The 27,129-nt window shown below is 32.2% G+C and overlaps 4 long non-coding RNA genes across 4 annotated transcripts; 3 read left to right on the top strand and 1 right to left on the bottom strand.

The window, feature by feature from the left end:
• Positions 1–5,075: 5,075 nt before the first annotated feature.
• LOC146918063 (uncharacterized) lies at positions 5,076–6,033 on the top strand. Its single transcript, XR_015014246.1, has 2 exons — positions 5,076–5,206; positions 5,419–6,033. It is a non-coding gene; the product is annotated as an uncharacterized LOC146918063 (long non-coding RNA).
• A 3,200-nt stretch (positions 6,034–9,233) lies between these two features.
• On the top strand, positions 9,234–11,422 carry LOC146918062 (uncharacterized). The gene is made up of 2 exons (XR_015015964.1): positions 9,234–9,550; positions 10,781–11,422. It is a non-coding gene; the product is annotated as an uncharacterized LOC146918062 (long non-coding RNA).
• A 5,687-nt stretch (positions 11,423–17,109) lies between these two features.
• On the bottom strand, positions 17,110–19,230 carry LOC146918061 (uncharacterized). The gene is made up of 2 exons (XR_015015963.1): positions 17,678–19,230; positions 17,110–17,424 (listed from the first exon to the last, which is right to left on the bottom strand). It is a non-coding gene; the product is annotated as an uncharacterized LOC146918061 (long non-coding RNA).
• A 2,197-nt stretch (positions 19,231–21,427) lies between these two features.
• On the top strand, positions 21,428–21,986 carry LOC146918060 (uncharacterized). The gene is made up of 2 exons (XR_015014242.1): positions 21,428–21,552; positions 21,698–21,986. It is a non-coding gene; the product is annotated as an uncharacterized LOC146918060 (long non-coding RNA).
• The last annotated feature ends 5,143 nt before the right edge of the window (positions 21,987–27,129 follow it).

Raw genomic sequence — 27,129 nt, 5'->3', positions numbered from 1 at the left:
GAGTAGCGACTTGGGGGGCTACTGTTCTGGACCGGCTAAAAGGATCTTTGGCCCATTACTTAGGCCCAATACAATCTAAAGCCCAAATTCTGTGTTTGGCAACATTACTTGCAACACACCCCCTCTCCGCGAGGGGGTGCATGGAGCGAGCGAGACCGATTCAAACGAGCCACAACGTCTCTGTGCACGTTCCCGCAATAAACTTTCTGGCAGTTACACTTCCCACGATTTCGTAACCGCCAGAACCAGGTGTGCCATTACAACTGCTTTGCAGCCCTCCACCTCTATAAATAGAGGACTCAATGCAGTCCCCAAGGTAGAATCTCTTCTTCCCTCTAAACCGTCACTCTCTAATCTCTACTGACTTGAGCGTCGGGGTGCCTGCAGGTACACACCCCCCATCCGCTCCAGGAAGCATTCTGGCGCATTCCACCACCGTCACAACCACCGCATTCAAAGCACCGGCCGTCACCTTCTGATCAGGTACGATCAAATATATTAAATTAACTTATACGTAAAAGAAAAAACATAATAATTTTACTTGTATACATACAAATTATTTGTAGGGTTGTGGACACATGAAAAAAAATGACACTAACTATGTTGAGTTTAATGATGATTCAAGAAATCAAATTGTATTCGACATATAAGTAATGTCTCCATCAAAGCAAAGTAACTCATTTCAGTTACGGATCCAGGATTTTCAGTTAATGTTTCAAAATGAATGTCTCTTGCGATTATTTTACTTCCAATTGTACCTTCTAATTAATTGAGTGTACACTACTTCCAAAGACTTGCACCAATAGTAAATAAGGTTAGTTTAATAAATTGTCATGTCTTTTGACATCATTATTATATTTCTTAATTTATGTGTAAAAACCTTAAACGACATTCATTTTGAAATGTTGGGAGTAAAATATATCTCTTTGTAATTGACCAAAAAAATATGAAAAAAATCAAAATGCTAACAAGTGCCTTTACAACATTGTTTAAGCAACTAGAGTAAGTAACTTTTGTCTAAAAAGTGATGTAATTGTATATTACTTTGAGACTACTTTGACTTGTAATTACAAGATAAATTTTATTTTTGTGAATTCTTTATTGAATATTTTTTTGGTCATGCTAATAAGTGTCTTTAACACATTGTTTAAAGAATTCACAACTTACATTATTCAATAATTTTTTGTGGGGGAAACACTTAATTTTACCTAAAAAAAAATTAAATTTACTCAAAAACTTATGAAGAAATTAGAATGTTATTGGGGTCAGCTGCCCCCGATTTGCTTAACTTAGATTCGTGCCCGACTCATTTGCAAAAAAATTGTTGCTAACAAAACTCTCTTTGTAGTTGTTGAAGAGACTAGAAGTGTCAAAATAAGATGAAATAAGTTGATCAATCATATGACAATCTTTTAACATCATGTTTCTACCAATTTTTGACAAATAAATTATTTTAGAGTAGCTAAATAATTATTATGCTTAAATGCACTTTTCACCCCCTATGTTTCAAAAAGTTGCGATTTTGGCCCCTTTTTAAAAAAATGGATATTTTGACCCCCTAACTTTTGGCCCTCTTTTGATTAGCTGATTTTAATGGAGATTATGACAATTTCTCAGTCTCTGATGGTGTAAACTAGCAATGGGGATAGAAGGATGCTGATAAGTGGGGTCCAAACTGACATGGTGTAACTTTTGGCCCCTCTAAAGAAGGATCCACTTATCAGTTTGGACTCCACTTATCATGTCAGTTTGGACACCATGCAAGTTTGGACTCCACTTATCAGCATCCTTCTATCCCCATGTCAGTTTACACCATCAGAGACTGAGAAATTGGCATAAAATCAGCTAATCAAAAGAGGGCCAAAAGTTAGGGGGTCAAAATATCATTTTTTTTAACGAGGGCAAAATCGCAACTTTTTGAAACATAGGGGGTGAAAAGTGCATTTAAGCCTAATTATTATTAACGTAACAAAATATAAATCATAGATACTTATAATAGGAATTGGAGGGAGTTTTACGTCAATTTGATTGCATCAGCAATATCTTCAACCGGGGCAAACATGATATATTATTGATTGACATATTTTAATTTCAACTCCTCAACCATATTTTTATTTTAGTCTTATGAATAAGGGTGTGTTTGGCCCTACTTTTTTGAGGTCTAAAAGTTACTTTGATGATAAAGTTGAAAATTAAAACTTTAAAGTTAAAGTTAAAGTCATTTGGTATTTGTTATTTTTCCAACTTAATTAATAAAACTTTTTAGGAATGTTTAATAGAGTCCTCTCAAAAATAGTCCTAAGATGGACATTTGCAATTTATAGTTGTTTTAAAAAAATTAGGGTAAAGCATAAATTTTATAATAATAAAAAACTGAAAATAAAAATAACATTTTATCAAAGTTTACTAAAAATATGATGGTCTATTTTGGACTGGATACATATACTAGACAAACTTTTTTCTATATATAATTTTTATTGAAAGTCTTGATCATAATTGATAAATATGGAAAACATATGAATTTTGTATATGTGATAAATAAAATTTCATAAATAATTTTATTAAACACATACAAAATATTTTACAAGAGTAATTATTTGAAGAGAATTCAATAATAATCTATAACTATAATATAAAAAAAAGTATCATAGTTTGTGTTATATTTTAATAATATTATAAAGTATAGTATTATTAGATAATAATTCACTTGTAACATATTTAATCATTTTGATATATCTGGTCAAAAATTTAGATAACCTAACGTGTATATATTACTATAATATTTTCCTAAAAAAAAAACTCTAACATTAGATAGTTCTATACGTTCCTCAGAAAAAAGAAAAAAAACGATAGTTCTATACGTTGCGACTGAAATTATTATAAATTTTCTGAAGGAGAAATGATTAGAAAATAAAGTCGTTGGGCTGCTAGATATACATATTTCGATGGCATTTTTAATTATTGTAAAAAAAAAAAACTAAAATATTTAATGCTTTGAGCTGGGTGGGCACCAGCAAAATTTGAAACGAGATACACAATAAATAATAAAATAAAAGAAAAAATGTACCATGTGGGAATCGAGAGGTAAACCAATCATCAAAAGTGTCGTATAAGTTGGTTTGAAGTTGGTTCCAACACCTTATTTTAAAAGTCACTTCTAGGTGGTTTTCTTCTTTACAAATAAGGTACTTCTTTTAGAAAGAGCTTTATTAAAATTGTGTTTGGCCCTACTTCTTCTTAAAATTGGAAGATAAGTACACCCAAGCAAAATTTTGCATTTTAGATTCATTCATTAAATGATGTATGTAGTCTATAATAAAGATTATATACATCATTAATTGAATGAATCTAAAATGCAAAGTTTTGCTTATAATAGTGACCGGAGGGTGTATAAAATAAGGAGGGTCAAACATGCTCTAAGACTTACCGGACCCTGAAATTTAATGCTAGCTAGATTTTTTTACGTAACTTTGAATGGAATGGCATTGGATCAAAGTCAATGCAGCGTGATTTTGCATCAACTTGAACGTAAACCACATGGGCAAGAAACTTAGGATGGAGGGAGATTTCAGTGCTTGCACAGTGTTATGAAAATTCCAATTAACACGTCGATGAAGAATCCATATCATATAGTCACCATATTTTATTAGTTAGAGTATCGACAACAGAGACCTTCAATTTTGAGGTTTTAAAGGAGTCCCACATGGACACATTTTTTTAATAATATTATCTAATAGATACTCAACTACTCCATTAGAGACCCTATAACAAAAGGTCTATATGGATCCCGCCAATAACATTAAAAAGTCAAGGTCTATATGTGTGGAAGTGACAAATAGGTTGTTAGCTTCGGAGAATGAGTAGGTTGGGGAGTGTAGTCTCATGTTGTCTAACTTTTTTTTTTTTTTTTGCAGAATGGTGTGCATGACATCTGAAAATGGAAGTTAGAGTTGGACAAAGGGTTATTAGTTTGTGGTATTTATCAATTGTTAGCACAGAAACGTCGTCAAGGGATATATTATTTCACTATGATATTGTTTGGATAAAAGCGATATTATTGAAGGTTTCATTGTTTGCGTCGAGGTTGCTGAAAATACGTTACAAACAAAAGATAATTTGATTCATCGTGAATGTATTCAGGCTAATTCAGGTTTTTGTGTGAGTGGGTGTGGGAAGGAGGAAAATACAAATCATCTTTTTGTGGGTTATGACTTGTTTGGCTCCATATGGCCTCTTATTCACCAATGGTTCGTCATTTAATTTTCTCAACCGGCAATATGCAAATACTTGATCATTTTCAATATTTTGTTCATTTAGGATGCGATTCTAGGAAGAGTCTTTTTTTTGCTTCATCTGATTTGGCTGGCTAGAGTTTTATGGAAGATTTTCATTTTCTTGCAAAAGGAAATGTCCATTCAGCAATTATTTGATAAAGTCAAACTCTTATATTTTCGTCAACTGTGGATAAATCCACTTCATTGTTATATTCATGTTATTTAGCTTGTGCTCCATTCGTTGTTTTGGTTCTTTTTCTTTTTTTTTATCCTTGGTTTAATACTTATAAGTAGTTTTGAGTCTTAGCCTAACACTCCTTACGCGGGTTTGGGGATCCTTTCAATTACTCCTTCCGTTCCTTAATGTAATCTTCCTTTGTTTTTTTTTCTTCCACATTTCTTAAGAAAAGCTGACAGTGTAATTATTATGTTTGTTTTGTGTGTTAATATTACCATATTGTCCTTTGTTTGTATATGTATTAACTTTGACTTTTTAAATTTCAAAACAAGTTAGTAGTATTAATTAGGGGTATGTTTAAGAAAAAAATAATAAATGCATCTAGTAATTTGAAAAAGGGGTTTAGATTTAGGGGAAAAATAAAGTCAAATGGGTGGTTAGATATAGGGACGGAGGGAGTAATATATTTCATTTCGAATTTATTTTTTTGACTTTTTCAACTAAAAAAAAATGTAATTGGGGTCATTTCCGCTATAAAATTTCATTGAAAGTTCGAAAGAAAAAAGTTTCATATATGACCCTATAAATTGTATTCACAAGACTAGCATAGCATATCATCATATGTTAAATTCAATATAATATAGTGGGATGGCTTCTTATATCTTCAACGTATCTAATTCAATTTCTTTGCGTTTTCTCATCTTGTTGATAATCGCCTTTACTTTGTTTATGCTGTTGGCTTCGGTTAGTACAGGTTTGTCTTTGAAATTAACAGACTAAAAACGTGTAAAATCATGCATGCATAATAATGTTTAGAAATTAGTAACTGAATTTGTTTAATCTTAATATATATATATATATATATATATATATATATATATATATATATATATATATATATATATAATTATCTTAATCTTGAAATATGTTTTGAATTGTTGATAATATGTATAATTTAATTTGTAGATATGAAGAAGAGAAAACTGCCAAATTCACCTACTCCACCACAAGCTAACCCAAGCCCAGGAGTTATACATGGCACCGGAACCCGCCCCCGTCAGACCCGACCGACCCCGCCCCGAATTTAACGGGGAAAAGTCTATTTAACTGGGTGCGGGTGTGGGGGAAATTTGGATTTTTAGTACGGGGGCGGGGGCGAGGGATGTTTACACCTGCCCCGCACCCACCTCCGTCCCGAACCCAATTTTTAAAATTTACTTTATTAAATTTTATAATCTTATTTCCATAAGCATCAACCTATGATATAAATGTACAAGATGATTTTCTTCTTCACCTTAGTCCAACTTGGAGGCGAATAAAGTTTCATGTTATGTTTCTTCCGTGGACCACAACAGACATCACGAGCCTTATAATGTTCTATACATATAAGTAGTTTTAGGGGGAATATCCAACTTGGAGGTGAATAAAGAAAGTATAAACTACTTTTTTTTTTTCTTTCATAAGAATTTCACATTGTAACTTTAAAGGATGGATTAAAATTCCTTCAGGACGTTTGTAAAAGGGTATTGGACTATTGGTGTTATTTGGAGTAAATAATATACAGTTTGTCCTAATTTGATAGCTTATATACTTTCATTGTAGACATTACAACATTTTTAAAAAAATATTTAGATTAGATTTAGATTAGATTAGATTTTATTTTTTTGAAGTAATTTTTTTGTGGTTGCTGGGATTCGAACCCCGAACCTTGCATATATTATGCATTGTTCTTACCAACTGAGTTAAGTTCAGGAAAACTTTTTTGAAGTAATTAGACTAGATTAGATATTACACGTAATCATAAAAATAAAAATAAAATTTTACAAGTAATCACTTTCTTTTTGCGGTATTACATGTAAGTGGCATATGCCCATGACTTTATAAGATTAATTTGTATGACATGACAATTGGACTCTTCAATTAATCTCTTTTACACATACATTCAATTAAATTATATCATAGTTTTGATTGGAGAATTGATGACGTAATTTAGGCAATTGACAAGTGCATTAAATTGTATCAAGTAATATAGTAGTAAGTTAACCGTCTTTACAAGGATTGTCGTTCAACTCGGTAATCAGAGAAACTTATTTTAAAAGCAAATAAAAGAGAAAATATCGGTGTGGTTGCAGGGTTTTAATTTTTCTGTCCAATGCGAGATTAGGTTTGGTTGATTCAAATGCTTAACGACGATTAGGGAATCCTTGAATTCCACGTTCGTCTTTGTTTGAAATTAAATTAAGAAAACATTCGTTTATAACTTGCCTTATGTTTTGATTTAAGAAAGTAGAACATAACCTCATTAAGGCTCTGTGGACATAGCTTTCCCTGCAATTCACCCTTGCAAATTATGAGGGTCCTGAAAGATGACTTATAACCCTAAATTCATACTTAGATTCAATTATATTAAGCAATTCACTATTGTCTTGTTAGAACGAGTGCGAGAGTTGTCAATCCTAATATTGCTTCGTCTCTGATTTTGATAAAATTGAACATATACGAATTAAATCAGACTTTAGATTATAAACTGAATAAAAACTTTATTAATGAAATCCAACAAATAAGAAAGGTTCATTGTGGAACCATAATCAAAGAAGTTTAGTTGCTCATGGCAACTGATATCATTACAAAACAATAGAAAAAAATACCCTAGAGAGAACAAGAGGAGAAAGGATATTATATGCCTTAAAGCTCCTGATGTTTGACCCTTGCCTAGTACCGCTAACTTTTTGAATGAATAAAAGACTGTGCAAGGGTCTCTATTTATAGTGCATGATTACTTAAGGGTTAAGGAAGTGAAAATAGAGTTTTTCCACCAAAATCGCCCTGAAGATTAAGCAAACAACACTCCTTAGTCGTTTCCATGTGCGGAGGCGCATTGTAAAGTCCACATAGGCCAATGGGACAACAGCTAAAGCTTCTCCCATGCGCAGTAGCTTAATTTTTGGAAAATGTGAACATGTTTACAATGTTTGTAAAACTCTCGCTAAATACTACAAGTGAGCAGAGAATGAAGGATCGTTGATGACTGAGCATCATATGATATTGAGTAAATTACACTCTCCTCCCCTCAAATATGCTTAAATTATACTACCCTCCCCTCTTATGTTAAAATATACACTCCCCTCCTTTGAAAAGTAAAATTTATGCTCCCCTCTCTTATAAGATGCTTGAATTATAATCCCCTCCCTTAATAATTAAATATGCAGTACACTTTAATCTATTTTAACATAAATAAATATTTTTATGATATATATTAATTTTGAACCACCATTCAAGAGAAATTAATTAATTTCTTTATAATTTAAATGTCAATGATAATTAAATTTAAATATTTTGCTATTGATTTTATAATTCAGAGTATAAAATTAACTTTAAAATAACCATGCTTTATTGTCGTAGTAATTTTTCACATATTTTAATTTTATTTTGGGTTGTTTCATATTTTATAATAGGGTTTAATTAAAACTACATGTTAATGAAATTGTGAATAGAAAATAATGAAAAATATGTATTCAATTTTATATTATATTAAAATAGACCCGCAATACTATTATTTTCCGAAGTGTGTTAGATTTTTTTTTGCTAGATTATTAAAAATAAAAAAAAAATATTGAAGGAGTAAAATGTAGATTTTAACATAAGTGGGGAGGGGAATGTAATTCAAGCTTCTCCTAGGAGAGGGGAGTGAAAAGTTGTCTAATATGTTTTGAATAAGAGGGGAGGGGAGTGTATATTATAACATAAGAGGGGAGGGAAGTGTAATTCAAACATCTTTATGGGGAGGGGAGTGTAATTTACTCTATGATATTTTAGGTTATGTTTTTATTAATTTTCTTTGCATTTGAAGCCAACTAAGTTGTAATTTAGAGGAGTTGTCAATGGTTTGAGGAAAAAAATTGTATTTTTTTCATTCAAGTCGTTATAATTCGCTTTTATCCTAAATCATGCAACTCCATAAGTGTTTTGAGTTTTTTTAGTGAGAAATCATGTAAATCGACAAAACAAGACATCAAGTGAAGGATCAAGGATATGAAGATTCAATACCAATAGTTCTTAGAAGATAGTTGAAAACAATACAAGATGAACGGAATTCATTTCAATTTCCAAAGCATTGGTAGACGAAAGAATGATCGAAAAAAGGGCGAAAAATTGCAAAATTCACATTGGAGTTACTGCCTCCTGCGCCCTTGGCCATGGGACATGTGCCCCTGCTCATGAGACAGTTTTGCTTCCTTTCCCATGCACCCCTACACCTCACCTTATGCGCCTCGCATGTGGGTGATGTCCAGGAGGTGCCTTTTGCTTGTTTTCCAAGTTGTTTTTTAGTGGAAAACCATGTTTTATTTCTCTTAACCCTTAAAAAATCATCTACTATAAATAGAGATCCTTGCACACACTTTTATTCAATTTATTGAAGCATCAAGCAAACTTTACAAGGCAAAGGGTTAGTAATCATTGTGACTTAAATCAATTTATGGAACAAAGTTAGGGTTAGTACTCATTAATCACACATAAAAAGCCTTAAGAACGAGATTAATTGTATAAAATAGCAAAGTAGTTGATTGAACATTCATAGTATCATTTACATAGAAGTTCTTCTGCTTAGCCATGATTGTGTTGCTCTTTGAATCATATTTTGTTCGGTTTGAATTACCCCTTTTGTTATCATTTGTTCTAATACCTATTTAGGGCTTATCACATGGTTGGTGAACTCTTTCAATGATTATTTTGTGGGTACCCTTTCGTCACATCATCTTAAAACAACCTAGCTCTTTTTGGAAAAAGATTGGTGAACACCCTTTTGGTGATACACCCTCCTACCACTCCTTAGTTGGCAATAAAAAATATGAAAATAAGAAACAGATCTGGCTTACACCCCCTCTCTCTCTCACTTTCATTTCTTCGCCTCTCACTGTCTCAATTCCATTTTTCAGCCAATCACGACGTCGCCTCCACTCCCAACATCTCGTATAGCGCCGCAGCTTCCACTCCAAACGACCACACTCGCGCCGTATTCTCCACTCGCTATGTTTCTTCACAATCGTTGGGCTCAGATTCGCCGTCCTAACTGTCTATGTTGCTGTTTCTGTTGAATGTGAGTTTTATCTGGAATTTGTTCTTCAATTTCTAGGTTGTGGGTAAGCATTTAGGGTTTATATGTTTATCTGTTTTGAAATTTTTTCTTCATATTTCTTGTGAGTCATGATTGGTATGAGATAATAATTTAATTTAACTTTCTGGGTAAATTTATGTCTGTGTCTGAGACATAATTTAATTTAAGTTTTGCAGTAATTTAATTTAAGTTTTTGGGTAAATTCCTGCATGATTAAGTTATGGATTATGATATGGGTTACTAGATTGAAAGGGAATTAGTTTGTGATTTAAGATATGGGTCATTTGTTTTGTTAGAGAGTAATTCAATGTGAGTTTTTGGATAAATTTCTGTTTGATTTAAGTTTTGGTATACACATTGCATGATTATTCTGGATTACATAGAGATTTTATTTACAAAGATTTATTTGGCTTCGTTCTCAGATGCAAATTGTTATCAAACTATTTCATAGTGTTCAACTTATGCTCCAGACCGACAAATATATGTGTAGTATTTAAAGTTGAGTCAGTCTAAAATTATGAAACATAACCATATTCAGTAGTATTTCAAAAATAAGTTTTGATGTACATACTACGATTCATGATATGTGTGACCACGATTATTGACCATGGGGTTGTTCATGTGTTGTTAACTTAGTTATTATATATCACTTGCACCCATTCTTTCATTTTTAACTCTAGAAAGCTTTGAAACATTATTAGTAATTATTTAACTCAATGTTGATTGACTTTTCAAGATTTGTCTTTTATCCTTGCAAAGACCTCGTTGCATAATAATTTTTCTTTCTTTCAAAGGGTGTATGAAGTGCCTTTGGTTTTTTAACCTCTTTGTTAATTGTTGAATTTCGTTTATTTGTTAAAATCGACAAGGTAAGCTTTTTCCTATTCCTTTGTAGCATTTCAGCCTGTGGCTAGCATTTTCCCTTTTCACCAACATTGTTAATCTTGACTTCTTGCTATGTGAACTCGACTTTTAATTCTGGATGATGATTGATAAGGATATTGATAGGAGTTGAAAAAGTATTCTTTTTGTTTGATTAAAGTTTAGATTGTAGTTGTTATATCATTATATGGAATGATGACCATGATCATAATGATATATAATGTTTTGAGTTTTGCTGATGATGTCGAGTATAACATCGATGATTTGTGAATTTGAATTCTCTAGAATAATAGCGTGTTATTATCTTAATTTATTTGTTGTTCTTTTTAGAGTTTCTTAGATGATGGATGTTGTTACTGTTAATGTTTTGGGTGCTTAAATTTGTGTGCTCATTATTTATTTGGAGTTGTGGAAGGAGCTAATATAAAGGGAGGCTAGATGTACCGACCTCTATCATGGTTTCGATGTAAATAACCTACCCATATCTGCTATTCTATAATGTCAATAAGACTGCAGCTCTGGGAGCAGTTAAGGTGTGTTGATCTTATAGGCGAGCGAGTAGTCATAATTATGGTAATGTTATTCTTTGAAATGGTGAAGTGTAGAAGGGATGTCTTGGAACATATTTATGCTTTATATCAAAACCTTCATGGTCATTGAATTTGTGTTTGGTATGGGTAGGTATCAGAGGGAACACAATATCATGTATCATTTTTAGTTTCATCTATTTGTATATAAATGGTGAAAAAAAGTGATATTTTTAGTTTGAAAAAGCATTTTTAATGAAGGTGGCTCAACTCATTGAAAATGGTCTATGTCCCTGAGCTTTCCAATACTATAGTATAAGTTTTGCTAATACTTTATCCATTGCAGGTTAGTGTTTCTCTCAGTTTATTTTGCTTCTCATTTAATGTATATGTGATTTTACTAATATTGTCCATGAGTTTGACTGATAGGTATTATAATTGTAAAGTTGTCTAATGTCTCCATTATATAAATTGTTCAACTTATCAGTAAAATAGATGGAAGGCCGGAAGGAATAATAGGTGGAAGACTAGATTTGGTATTGTTATACCCTAATTTTGGACCTAAAAATACTAACTCAATTCTTCTTTTCTCGCATTTCAAGTCATTTGAACTGTCTATGATCAATTACATCTTTCTCTGCATTTTATTTCAATGTTATTTGCAAAATTCACAAAGAAGGGTATTTTAGTCATTTCCTGTGTTAAAATTTCTTTCAGTCTTTTAAAAATTTGTTTGAGTCCTTTTAAATAGTTTGAATAAGTCTTTATTTCAATTCTATGACAAAATCCAGTTTAAAAGTTGCATTTGAAGTCATTTTGAGTCAGTTTAGCCCCTAGGGGCATTTTAGTCTTTTCATGTGTCAAAACCCTGTTCAAACTTTTAAAATTGTCTCTGAGTCTTTTAATTTGCTTGTATAAATGTTTGCTTTAATTCTCTGTTAAAAATCCCTTTTAAAATTGCATCTGAGTCATTTTTCGTCGTTTTAGCTCCAAGGGCATTTTGGTCATTTCACACGAAATTTTGGCAGAGAGAGGTTACTTTAAAGTACCTCATTTAGGTAATTGGTTCATTTTAGTCCGTTTTGCCAATTTTAATCGTTTCACTTTACGTTTAGTCAATTTTACCAATTTTTAATTCATTTTATTTTTATTTTCATTTTTGCACTTTAGTCCTCTAAGTCCTAAAATTTGCATATCAGCCCTTTTTTGTCACTTTTCTTTTCTTTTTTCAGCCCTTTAATCTTTAATAATTGCATTTTGGTCCACTTTTCTTTTTCAGCCCTTTAAACTTTTTTAAAATTTACAGTTAAAGTCATTTTGTCCAAAATTTGCAGTCTGGTCCTTTTTTTTTGGTTTGCAGAACAGTCCTTCAAATTTCCCAAAATTGCAAAAAGGCCCAAAAGTCCAGAAATAGTCCAAGGACGAGTTAGTTACAGTCCAAATACAGGTGTCAGCAAGCTATTGGCTCAATCATCACACATGTCAGCTATAAATAGGCCACATCATTCAATGCAGTAACAGAATCAATCACAACACGCCAACTCATCAAAAAATCACCAAAAACACGTTCCCAATTCTCTCTCCGATCATCAAAGATCAAACACCAAAATTTCCAGAAAAAACCCTCAAGAACATTCATAACAGAAACCCTAACTGTTTCCAGAACTTCAAAATTCATCAGAATCATATCAATTTTCATCAATGCAAAGCTTAATTCAGCAATTATTGTGCAAAATCAATTCAGGTTGATACGAATTCTCAGAGATTCATCAAGAATCTTCATCATTGAATTCGTACCTTCGCAATTCAAGCACAAAGTGCGATCACGAAGGATTTTGAGGTGAGAAGAAGAGGGACCGAAGTAATTTTGAATCAGTGAAGAAGAAGAAGAAGATTACCGATTTATTTTCGGTTCAGAACTTACCAGAAGCTCCAACAAGGATCTTTCGTTCGAATCTCCAAGTAAAACCAGGTAATCCTCGAAAAACCCCTTCGTTTTCATCGCAAAAGCTCAACGAGGTTCCACAAACAGAAATAAACGGTGAGTTGAAGAAGAACTTCGAAAAGGATTCGAAGGACTTTGAAACGAAACCCTAAGGATATGAATCTTCAAAGATTCACCGTTTATTTCTTGAAACGAGGCTTGTAATCATCATGAGTGAGTAAAATACTTCAGTTTAGGGTTTCGTTTTGATATATTCCAAAAAAACTTTCAAAAACTTCGAAACCAAACCCTAAAATTCAGATCTGCAAAGATTCACCGTTCATTTTACAAAATCGAGTTCAAATCAGCAGAGAAAATAACATGGATTAAAGCCTCGTTTCAAAAGAGTTCGAAGAGTTTTGAAAGATCAAGAAACGAAAGGTTTAAACTCCGATCTGCATAGATCCAAGCTTCGTTTGCAATTTATAGTGTTTGTTTCATGTTTAGATCGAAAAATGAACGGTAAAAAGTCTTAAATCGTGAAAGTTTGATGAGTTTAGGGCTTCATCGTCACCGGCGGTGGCTAGTTCCGCCGGAGAAGACGGTGGAGGATTTAGAGAGAGAAGAGAGAGTCTGAGAGTTAGAGAGAGAAGTGAATGGAACGAATGAGGCCTAGACCGGCCTCTTAGGATATATAGAGGGAGTGATCCATATCCAGCATTGACCTTGGGCTTGGGCCTTTGCTTCGTTGCAGCTTCATTGTTTCCTGTTTTTTACTATTCTGACACTGTGTTTCGATTTTTACACCCATGCCTTGCCTAAAAATTCTAGTAAAAATTCCTAAAAATATTTCTATGTGTTCTTGACAATTTTCTTGGTATTTCTTGTGACTTTGTTACATGTTAGGACCTGATGGAAGATATGTGTGATATTTCTTGTTAATTGTTCACCTTTTTGTTAAGATTTATGAAGTTTTTACATATTCTTGACCCTAAAATTTTTCTATGATATATTGTTTCTTGATGTATGAATTTACAATGTATATGTCTCTGGTTTGGTGCTGTTCTCCCCTGTTTTGTGAATTGATTTGTGAATTTCTTGTCTTACAAGTTATGTAAATACTTTAGTGTGTAAAATATGTCTAAGAGTGAATCATGATTCCTTGACTTGGTACTTGTCCCTAATTCTCATGATTGTGATGGAAATAAAACCTTTGAAAAATGCCATAACGTGAGGATTAGAGGCCTTAGTATTTGCCCCATTGTTGTGATGAATTCTTAGACACATTTTACCACCTTTTGTTAAGTCTAGTCATTTCTTTTATGGTTGTTCATGGTTGTCTTACTATGCAAATTTTACTTGCTTAAATTTCATTTTATGCCTTAATCTACTAACATTTTCATTCCATGTTTCATTCATCCATGAGCATTCCATATTTCATCTCCCTCTCCATCTTACTTCTTGCACTTTAAGTTTCACCAAAATTTAGGATGTAATACTTAGGACTTTTGTACTTTACTTTCATGCCATTTTAAATTTCTTGCAAGACCATAGAATGTATCTAGGCCAATGATGTAATAAGGACAATGGACTCTAATGATGTACACCGACACAAGCACCGACACATGCACACATATCACTTAAGGTATATGGCTAGAATATGCATGTTTAGATGTATGTTTAGGATTGTATGTTTAGATGAATGCTTAGGATTTACACTTAGAAAAATCAAATTTCCAAAAAAATATGAACAATTTCACTCAAATGTTTTTTTAATAAACCTTGGGATCAAAATCCCATTGAATTTTCCTTTTCTTTTTCTTAAACAAAAATCTTAAAGAATTTTAATCATACTTAGACCTTTTTGCAATTGACTAATTCCACCTCACTCTTTTCATAAATCTCATGCCTTGAGGCCTCTCTCTCTCTCTTATTCTTCAAATTCCAATTTTCAAACTTAAAATCAACCCACAAAAACAAAAACATTTTTGGAAGAGAACTACGGTGGATTTGATCCCTTAAACGGGTACGTAGGCAAGGAACAAAATTCCTTCAATTCAAATAAAATAAAAATTCAAACACATTGTCCTCCCTCCAATTCTTCACTTAGAAACTCTTAGACATAAATAAACACTTTCAAATAGCATTTAAAAATAAAGCGCGCGCGTAGAAATTAAAGACGGTTCCTATAGGATACTATAGTCGTTATGGGTGCCTAACACCTTCCCGTAGCGAAAACAACTCCCGGACCTCGATCCTCAAGGGTTTTGCTTACTTTTTCCCTTCCCAAGAAAAAATAAGATATCACCGGTTAAAAAGGTTCAAACGTAATCAATGTTTGACACCCGAAAACCAAGATAAAACAGGTATGGTGGAGTGATTTGTGTTCGATTGGAAGGGAATTTGATGTGGAATCAAATTGGATTTCAGTGGTAATTCAAAGAGCGCTTGGTAGCAGAAATAATACATTATTTTGGAAGGATTGGTGGATAGCAGAAATAACTTATGAGAGAAATACCATGATTGTGCCCCTTTATGTGTCTTGTAATGTTTTTTTTTTGAAGGGTGTGTCTTGTAATGTTATGATGTGATAAAAAGTCACACGATAATTTTAACAGTCAAAAAATTAATGGTTACTCCTTTGATAAAAAGTGGGTAAAGACTTCACAAATTTGGTAATAAAAAAATGTTGTTACGCCTTTGTTAAATACCGGTTATGGGTAGCACATATTTGGTCACGCATTTGTAAAAATGTGGTTATCCATATGAAGCTTCTTTTCTTTGCAATATCTAATCTCTGAAAATTGATGTTAATTTAGATCTTCTAAAAGAATGTATATTTTCAATTTGCAGGGATTATCTGGGACAGACCTGTGTTAATTCCTGGTTCAATTGGATTATTAAAGACATTCAAATTTTGCCAATTTTGAATGCATGAAAGAATTATGGTTACGACATTGACAAATTATGGTTATATTGTTCGTTTATTTGGTTATCTGTAGCTTACATGTGCAAAAAAAAAAATCAATTCAAGCCAATTGTCAGACATTCTAATTTATGAAAAAATAGTGGTCACGCATATGTAAAAATGTGGTCATAGAGACCATATATTTGGCTAGTTTTTCTTTCCCGGGTGTAAATAATATCGTTTTAGGCGAATCGAACGCATGATCTCATTTGATCACTACACTAACAACCTTTCCAACCATAAATAACCTGATTTACAATCGGTGAGTTTATCACACCTAAAGACGGACAAGTTCTAATTTATGAAAAAATAGTGGTCACGCATGTGTAAAAATGTGGTCATACAGACCATATATTTGGCTAGTTTTTCTTTCCCAGGTGTAAATAATATCGTTTTAGGCGAATCGAACACATGATCTCATTTGATCACTACACTAACAGCCTTTCCAACCATAAATAACCTGATTTACAATCGGTGAGTTTATCACGCCTAAAGACGGACAAGTTCTAATTTATGAAAAAACAGTGGTCACGCATGTGTAGAAATGTGGTCATACAGACCATATATTTGGCTAGTTTTTCTTTTCCAAGTGTAAATAATATCGTTTTAGGCGAATCGAACGCATGATCTCATTTGATCACTACACTAACAGCCTTTCCAACCATAAATAACCTGATTTACAATCTGTGAGTTTATCATGCCTAAAGACGGACAAGTTCTAATTTATGAAAAAATAGTGGTCACGAATTTGTAAAAATGTGGTCATACAGACCATATATTTGGCTAGTTTATATTTCCCAGATGTAAATATTATGGTTACGCCTTTGTAAAATTGTGTTTACACGCTTGAAATATTTGGTTATATATAATTTTCCTGTGAAAACAATATCTTTTTAAGGTAATTTATCAATGAAATATCAAAAGTGACCGATATTCTATGTTTCTTGGACTCTTAATTTAATTAATTTTCTGTTGTGAGGCTAGCAAGCTTAGAAACGACCAATTTTAAATGCATGAAAAAATATGTGGTTACGCCTTTGTAAAATTGTGGTTACACAATTTCAAATATTTGGTTATATATAGTTTTCTTGTGAAAATAATATCTTTTTAAGGCAATTTATCAATGAAATATCAAAACTGATAGAATGTGGTGAAAACATTATCATTTTAAGACAATCTATGTTTTCGAGTTTAAACTACTTCGAGTACAAAGAAAATAGGATTGCAACAAAGAAAACAATTACAATGCAAAATAACATTGATATATCCATTGTTCATACTTTGTACATTTACAAGTAAATTTATAATATGTCCATGAATTTGTAGAACATTACAACCATATCATTTACATGGTGGAATAAGTGCTTTAAACAATAAAACTGAAACTAAATAAGTTAACTATATCTTATACATGGCCGAATAAGTACATCACATAATAAAACTAAAATTAAAAAAATTGAACGTAGTCGCTTGAAGTTGATTCTTTTGAGCTTGACTCGGCTTTTTTATTGACTTCTATCAATGATTTCGTTTCAAAGACATGCCTTAAATGTACCTGAAAATGAACCATTTATTACGCATCTATATCTTTAGTCTGGGACAATTATACAAACAAAGATGTAGTTTGACAATGAACTATAATAGAGATTTAAAGTATTATCGTTAGATATCATTCAAAGCAACATAGTTTAAAACCAACCCACATTTACTAACATCAACAACTTATCGTTATCATAAACATTCAAAACTTTTCAATCACATTTCAGGGGAGTGTGACATAATTGAAATAAGGGAGAAAATGAACTTACACCCATGTTTGTAGAATGTTATTGTATACCCATACACAACTGAGTATCCACTGCATCACTGCTCTCTAATATCCTTAGTAAGCTCTACTTTAATGGTCACCTCATATCTAAAACAAAAACAAGAAAAGAAGAACTAGTGAGAGTAAATGATATGAGAGGAATTTTAAGAACAAGACAAAGAGAATTGTTCCTTCTACTAAGTATAAGTCATCTATTTATATAAGATTGTCCGACAATTGGTCATAAACAAATAGTGGTTACACATTTGATAAAATGTGTGGTAAAGTGTTTAAGCAATTTGGTTAGTTTATACAAAGTCTATCAAACATAGAGGATACTTAACATTTTACTATACAATCATCAATCTACTCACAAGTGTGTCTCAAGTATATTTATTTCCCTGAGATCATGTGCAGAAATGCTGAGAAAGAGAAAAATTGGTAAGGGAAATAAATTGTGATTACACATTTGAAAAATAATGGTTAAGTGCGTCAGAAAGTTTGTTAGTTTGCCTTTCAAAGATAGAAATTTTTTCACCCCTCACTCATGCTCATCATTCAATTCACCAGTGTGCCTCAAAGGTATTACTTTTACATAAATCATGTGGACAAATAGTGAGAAAAGACACAAATTGGACATGAACATAAAAAGTGCTTACACCTTTGATAAAACATGGTTAAGCCTATCTTTGTTTTGGTTAGGTTTCCAAAATTCTGTCAAAGATGGACAACAGTTCAACTCTCACTCATGCTCATCAGTCAAGATTCATAAGCTAATATATCATATGGTTCTGCATCACAAAGTAAAAAAACTTGCAGTAGTATTCAAAATTCTTTTTGAAATTTAAGAATAAATGTATCCTATCAAGATTCTTTCAATACTTAGTGACATATGTAGATAAACACACACAAAATCCTAACTTGATATGGTTATGAAAACTCATGAAAAAATAAAGGTTATTATTTTTAAGGTACATATGGTGGTTAATTTAGATGATGTTTAACTAATTATATAACAGGCAACTAATTTATCAACTCTTCATTATACAAGGGGTAAGTAGTATCCCATAAATTGTAGATTTGGTTTCACAGTATCACAATAAAATTATAGAATTCCTCACATAGTCACACACATGCATCAGATGTTGGAGAGAAAAAGATGTTTTTTACCAATTTTGAAAAACAAATTTCAAAACATCAAAAACCCTAAATGCAAACCATGAACCCATAAATTGAAGAACCAACAACAAGATAGAGTTCACCTTCAACAAAGTCAGAGCAGAGACAGTCCATCCAACAAAGGAGATAGTGAAGCAACGCCGATTGGGAGGATACAAACACACGGAGTTAATGACGGCGGGGACTGTGACAGAACACGACGGCGACTCACGGCGGCGACTCTGAGTGTGTGGGAGGAGATTGATTGTGTGGTTGTCGCCGACGAGATGCAGAGAAAGTGAACCGGTTTTGTGTCAATGAGAGGGAGAAAGAGGGACAAATGGGATGAGAGAGAGAGAGAGCAAACATGGATTGAATTATTTTATTTTTCTATTTAATTTTAGTTGACTGTGCTTATTATTTTATATTAAAAATGTGACAGCTAAGAGGTGTACAAAGTGGTACAGCCACGTTAGGATGTTCACGTATCAGTGCTCTTTATTTTTTATTCAAATGGTGAACTCTAAATAACTCAAATTGAGTTTCACAAATTTATCTTGTATATTAATATTTTATTCATACTCGACTTTATTACAACATCACATTCTTTTTGCGGTATTACATGTAAGTGGCTTATGCCCATGACTTTTTAAGATTAATTTGTATGATGTGACATTTGGACTCTTCAATTAATCTCTTTTACACGTACATTCAATTAAATTATATCATAGTTTTGATTGGAGAATTGATGACGTAATTTAGGCAATTAACAAGTGCATCAAATCATATCAAGTAATATAGTAGTAAGTTAATCGTTTTTACAAGGATTGGTCGTTCAACTCGATAATTAGCGAAACTTATTTTAAAAGCAAATAAAAGAGAAAATATCGGTGTGGTTGCGGTGTTTTAATTTTCCTGTCCAATGCGAGATTAGGTTTGGTGGATTCAGATGTTTAAGCACACTGAATCGAATGCATCAGTAATGCAGATTCAACAACAACATAGAGTTCAACAACAACAAATCTAATGCAGATTCAAACACACTGCTACGGGGTCAATATTCAACTTCAGAATGAATAATTAAACCCTAAGTTCCTAGCAGAGTCATCCAATCTAAGTTCATTACGTCCATTTGCATTGCATCAGTAATTTCTTCAATTGGCATATAATATACTCCATCCGTTTTAAAATGAGTGTCGCTTTAGCCAATTGCACACAAATTAAGGAATGAAATAAAGTAGTCAAATGTCATAGCAATTTTACCAAATTATCCTAATCAACTATTGGTTTGTTTTTCATTAAAGAAAAAATAACTTTGGAAGTAGTGTATCATAATATTAATTGAAGGGTACAATTGAAAAGAAAAAGTTATTATTGCATTGAAAATCGAAAGTGACATTCATTTTGAAATTTTTTTTTTTGGCTAAAGCGACACTCATTTTGAAACGGAGGGAGTAATATACTGTTTGAAATATCTTTTACTCATTTCTTGTCCCCAACCATATGGACTATATTTCTGTACACAAATATCATATATCATTTATTATCTTTCAAGTTTCATATTTTAATTTTTAGTCTTCTATATACGTAATACCACGCGGTTTAATTATGTCATTTCATATTTCTTGACATTAAATATTTTTTCAATCACGAGAATTCTTCAACTGGAGAAATTTAAAATTCTAGGCGATTGATTTCCCTCAAAAAAAAAAAATTCTAGGCGATTGATAATTTTTGTTTATAGTATACCAAGTAACTTGGCATAATTTATTTATTTAAATATAAATTAATGTTAGTAATTGGTGTCATTTTCTGTATGAAAGAAAATACGTAAACACCGTGACTCTATATAAATTGTCTTAGCTAATAGCTTACTTTCATTAACTTTAATATTGTGATTCAAGTATCTACAGGCGCCGGGCTTGATGTGTGGCACAAATGTGTTCCTAGCAAGGTGTCTGTGTTTGCTTGGCGCCTTCTCCAAGATAGAGTTCCTACTAGAGCAAATTTGGTGCGTCGTCAAGTGTTACAGACTGCTGACATTCTATGTGTTGGGGGGTGTGGTATACCTGAGACGGTGGATCATCTTTTCATTGGGTGTACTGTCTTTGGGAAAGTTTGGTACCTAGTGTGTCATTGGCTAGGTATCCCTTGTGTGTTTCATGGTTCGGTAAAACAACATTTTGTTCAGTTTATTAATTTGGCAGGTTTGCCGCGAGCATCTCATGTCTACTTGAAGGTTATTTGGTTGGCTTGTATTTGGGCAATCTGGAAGGAGAGAAATAACGGTGTATTCAAAAGTACGGTTAGTGATCCTCTCAGCATTGTTGAAAGAGTGAAGCTAAATTCCTTCTTATGGCTTTCTTCAAATGTTGTTACTATTTCTTTTGGTTTTCATGACTGGTGGAGATACCCACTATTTTGTATGGGTATCATGTAATTTTTTATTTTTTATTTTCTTTGGTGCGGGCATCGTTGTTAGGTGCCTGTAGTTTGTATCAGACTTTGGGTGTTTTACCACTTTAGCACACCTTGTGCGGGGTGAACCACCTTTCTTTTGTGCAATATATTCCATTTTGATTTGTTAAAAAAAACTTTAATATTGTGAGACTGAAATGGCTTATATCTTCATCATATCTAATCAAATTTCTTTGCGTTTTCTCATTTTGTTAATAATCACCTTTACTTTGTTTATGCAATTGGCTCCAGTTAGTGCAGGTTTGTCTTTGTCCACATTGAAATAAATGAACTAAAAATGTACAAAGTCATGCATGTTAATAATGTTCAGAAAGTAGTAGTTAAATTTGTTTAATCTTGAAATATATTTTGAATTTTTTATAATAATGTATAGTTCAATTTGTAGATATGAAGATGAGGAAATTGGGAAACTCGCCAAGTCCACCTCCTCCACCTGCATTTGCCCCACGCCATGGGACTCCACCTAAGCCATGACTCAAAAAATTTGGGAGATTCATTTTCCTAGTTTTCAACCCTACAGAAACCCTATTAGATATTAATTAAAATTAGTTTAATATTGATCGATTAAAGTATTAGAAGTTTGTTATGATTAATTAAAAGTTGCTTGTATACCTTTAGATCACTAAGGTTAATCTTATTACATTTATTATATGAACTATTTATCATACTGTCAATTACAAATTCAATGTTTTTGTCATTTAATTTTATTTATCTTTTTGTTGTGTTTTAACATGCTTCTCAATATGCTACTTTATACTTCTTCTATATTTTATTATAAGCTGTTTTGAGATTTTTATACATATTAAAACATATAGTTAATTTTGTATTGAAAAGAGAAAATATGAATTATATTATAAAATTATTCCTCATTAATAACATAAGAAAAATCTATTAAAATAATTGAAATAATAGAGAATAAAATAGCAAAAGACTCGGTTATTATTCCTTCTTATGTCTGTTGCAATTTGCACGACTCCAAGTAGATATTTAATTCATGCTCAATTTATTTAATATATCTAAAATGAATAAAAGACTTAATTATTATAGAACGGAGAGAGTAATGAAAAAGGGAGAGAATATTATGTATGTATGAATACAATTGGTATAGTCTCAAATTCAATTAAGCGTATTTTTTTTCAACCTATGCATGGACAGAGAACGTAATACTTAATCAACCAAGATGAAGAATTCAACTCACTTATAGTCAGCTTCTTTTTATGAGAGATTTATTGGTAGGACATGTATAGAGACTTTCGAGTATCTTATACTCAGTCAGGTTTCAATTATAAATAATTTTATACTCAGTCAGGTTTCAATTATAAATAATTTTTTGAGGTTTATTTAATAAATGATGTATATGATTTTTATTTAATAAATGGCTATGCGGTCTATATTATAAACCATATACATCGTTTATTGAATAAACATAAAAAATATAAAGTTGCTTATAATTGAGACCGGATGAATTATTTGACAAGTTCAAAGTTAAATCCGAAATTTTAGAAAACCTAGTTCAGATTATATCATGTGATTTATGTCTATACAAAAACAAAACTAACAAGGTTGAATGGGATTCCGTAGACCTCGCCCCAGATTAAATCATTATGTGTTTATATATATATATATATATAAAAGACATATCAAGTGAGAATGCTATTTTTATGTGAGAATTATGAGAATGATTATTGACCCTTAGATCTAAATAAATTGTAAATGAGTGGCTTAGATTATTACACTTCTTTTAATGTGTTCACATGACTATTATTTCTTTTTCTTTCTCTTGATATAATTATAAATTTTCGTTGGTCATATATATGAATGTCTATTAAATTTGCATTGATATACATCTGGTACGGGAGTCTGAATTTTGTTGAACGGGGCAAAATTCATTATCTCTAAATATGTATATAACCCGTTATACCTATTAGATAATAAAGTATTGGACTTAAGTTATTGTGTTTTTATGTTAGTAAGTTAAAGTCTATTAGGTTTTATTATATATTCTCTTATAACCTTATATAATGTTAAGTTATTGATATTCTATGAAACTTTAGCCGTCTTTGTTGTTCCTATTCTTTCTTTCTCTATTTTGTATTTGTTTTGTTAACAATACCTAGGTCCTAAAAGTCTCATTGATGTCATTTTCTGTATGAAATTTCATTGAAAGTTCGAAAAAAAAAATAGTAAACACCGTGACACTATAAATTGTCTTAGCTAACAGCTAGATTGGCATATCATAGGTTAATTTCAATGTTGTAAGATGGCTTATATTTTCAACATATCTAATCAAATTTCCTTGCGTTTTCTCATCTTGTTGATAATCGCCTTTACTTTGTTTATGCAATTTGCTCCAGTTAGTGCAGGTTTGTCTTTGTCCACAATGAAATAAATAAACTAAACATGTACAAAGTCATGACAATAATGTTAAGAAAGTAGTAATTAAATTTGTTTAATTTTGAAATATATTTGGAATTTTTTTATAATATATATATATAATTCAATTTGTAGATATGAAGATGAGGAAATTGGGAAACTCACCAAGTCCACCTCCTCCACCTAAGTCTGCCCCACCACTAGGGTCTGGTAATACTCCACCTAGGCCATGACAAAAAAATATTGGCAGATTCATTTCCAGAGATTTTTTTTTACTGCCCTTATGACCAAAAAAATTGATATATCTGCCCCTAGTTGAAAATTATTGTTGTAAATGCCCTTGTTCTTCTTTTTATTTGGCGAATAAGTCATTTTTTCAACCATCTTCTGCAAGCTTGCAGGTGCTCTACATTTAATTTGGCGAGCAACATTTTTTTAAGTTTTTTTTTCATGTTTGTAATATAAATTGGCGAGCATTGACCTTTCTTTTGCTTTATTTACTTCACCAAATGGCATGTTTGTAATATAAATTTTGCTTTCTTTTGTAATATAAAATGGCATGCTCGCCATTTGAATTTACAAACATGAAAAAAAACTTAAAAAAATGTTGCTCGCCAAATTAAATGTAGAGTTCACTAGACCATGCTGCAAAACCTGCAAGCTTGCAGAAGATGGTTGAAAAAAATGTCATGTTCGCCAAATGAAAAGAAGAACAAGGGCATTTACAACAATAATTTTCAACTAGGAGCAGATATATCAATTTTTTTGGTCATAGGGGCATTTCCCCTAGTTCTGGGATAGGGATCATATCTCCAACCCAGCAGAAACCCCCGTTAGACATTAATTAGATTTAGTTTAATATTGATTTAAGTATTAGAAGTTTGTTATGACTTATGATTAATCGTATTAGAAGTTTGTTATGATTAATCAAAAGTTTGTTGTATACCTTTGGATCACTAAAGTGAATCTTATTATGCTTATTATATCAACTATTTATCATACTATCAATTCCAAATTCAATCTTTTTAACAATTTTATTTTTCCTTTTTTGTGTTTTACCATGCTTCTCAACTCAACATCCAGAACGAAGTTAGAATGGGGACCAACAGAGATCACGGTCCATTAAGCTTTTTTTATTTTTTTAATACTAGTAAATACTATTATACTTTTTTGGTCTCTATGTTTGTTTTTTTGAACTATTAAACACTTGAACTTTTAGGATTAATTACATTAAATTATTAACTTGAATCATTAACAGCAAAAGAGAAAGTGAAGTTTTGTCTCCAATTTACTCATGAATTCAAATCTTTAACTAGAAATTCAATTTATGGTTCCTCATTATTACTTCGCTTAGAATTTTTGAATGAGTGAATAGGCAAAAACCCCTTGAAATTGTAACTTTCGTCACAAATCCCCCTGACTTTTAAGAAACTTAAAAAAAAAACCCTGAAATTGTTAAACGTTAGTCAATTACCCCCCTCCGTTTGTTTTGGCTGTTAAATAATTATTATTTTTTTTGCTTTCTTCATATTCTTCCTTCCACTTTTTTCTTCATCTTCATCAATATTCATAAAAAATTCAGAAAAAAATTAAGAAACAACAACCATTAACAACATCATCATCATGTCATAACTACACATGCACTACCATCAACAACAATCACTCCACCTAAGTTAAAGCTATAAATCTAAAGTTGTTTTCTCATAGAAAACTTGTTTTCTCAAAGGTATTAAAGCTGAATGCAAGGGACATGTTTACTCATAAGAACTTCACAATTTTCATGGAAAGCCTATTTTTTGAAGTTACCATATATCAAATTAGGAGCGTTCTTTAAATTAGAGTTGGCATGTGACCCTAGTCCAGTGTTGTTAGATATAGAAGCAGATTCAATTTTTTGCAAAAATAGCATAATTAGTTCTTTAAATTAGCACATTCTGGATGTATAGTAATGAGATGATGATGATGAAGGTGAGAAAAACACAAGAAGGGGGGTTGAATTGTGTTTTAGAAAAATTCTTCGTTTCTCCTAAAAACTGAACACACTGATCAGAAGCTAAGTGAGACAGCTTCTGAAGTGATAATCAGAATCTAAATGCAGCGGAATAAAACAGAGAGAGAGAAGAAGAACGACACAAAGCAATTATACTGGTTCCTTCCACAATCCGGAAGTAGTCCAGTCCCCCTTGCACTTCCAAGGAGATTTCACTATGAGTAATATCTGATTACAAATGCTCAAGCACACAAGCAAGAGACTTCCAATGCTCAAGCACACAAGCAAGAGACTTCCTTTGCTCAAGAACACAATCAAGAGACTTCCTGCTCAAGCACAACTGCAAGAGACTTCCTAACTAAACAAAATTACACAGAAAATTGTTTAAGGTTGAACACTTGATATACAATCAGAGGTGCTCACAATACAAATCAGATACAGACTCAATGGACTTAAGAATTTCTAAGATATGACTTTGAGATACAGAAATTCTAAGTGAATGCAGAACAATTTCAGCAGAGGTTTGGTACTTGTGAAAATCTTTGTGAGTCTTTCGTTCAGCGTTCTTGCATTACCAATTCTCTAGGTCTTCACTCCTTTATATAGAGGTGTGAAAGAGACGTTGTGAAATTGCCAGCACACCAAAGAGTCGTTGTTGAAGCTTGATCTTTCACCAATGATCTTTTGCCTGATTTGGTTGTTGTCCTATGAAGAACAAATTTGAAATCCATTCCTTATCCAAAGGAACATCTATGCAGGCGAGACCGTATTCTGGAGCTGTTTTCTTGTCTTGAAGTGCAGACACAAAACAGAGTAGTGGAGAACGTGGTTGTACAATTCGTACAAAGTACAATGTCAACGCTTTTGTCCAAATTGCAAACACATGCCTTTAAACACCTTTGAAATGACCGTTGCAAACTCCACTAATCCTTTGGTTGTGTTTTCGAATCCAATAGACAGCTTTTGCATTGATGATTCTTCAATTCTTGATTCTTTGCAAATCCAGTTGATATTCAGCTTCTGGTGAAATGGCTTCTGATGAGGCAGCTTCTGATGATGCAGCTTCTGATGATGCAGCTTCTGATGAGATGACTTCTGCAGCTTCTGATGATGCAGCTTCTGATGATGAGACTTCTGGACCTCTTGTCTTCAGGAGCAGCTTACTTCAGGAGCGTTATTTCTTCAGGAGCAGCTTGACTTCAGGAGCGCTTTTTCTTCAGGAGCAAGTTGCCTTCAGGAGCGTCCAAGCTTCAAATTTTTGTTGTTTCCATAGCTCTTTATTTGCTCATTCAGAACCAATGATGATGTAACTTTATAATTATGGTCCTGTACACTTGAACAAATATTAGCTAATCCAATTTACAATTTTTAATACCTTGTTATCATCAAAACTCTTTAAGGTTTATTGTTAAACACATTTTGTTCCAACAATCTCCCCCTTTTTGATGATGACA

Source organism: Medicago sativa, chromosome 6 (assembly GCF_051527215.1).
Source record: "Medicago sativa cultivar Bolivia chromosome 6, Bolivia_mono, whole genome shotgun sequence".
Taxonomy (NCBI): Eukaryota; Viridiplantae; Streptophyta; class Magnoliopsida; order Fabales; family Fabaceae; genus Medicago; species Medicago sativa.
The sequence above is the reverse complement of the archived record's forward strand: the minus strand, read 5'-3'. Positions and strand labels throughout refer to the sequence as shown.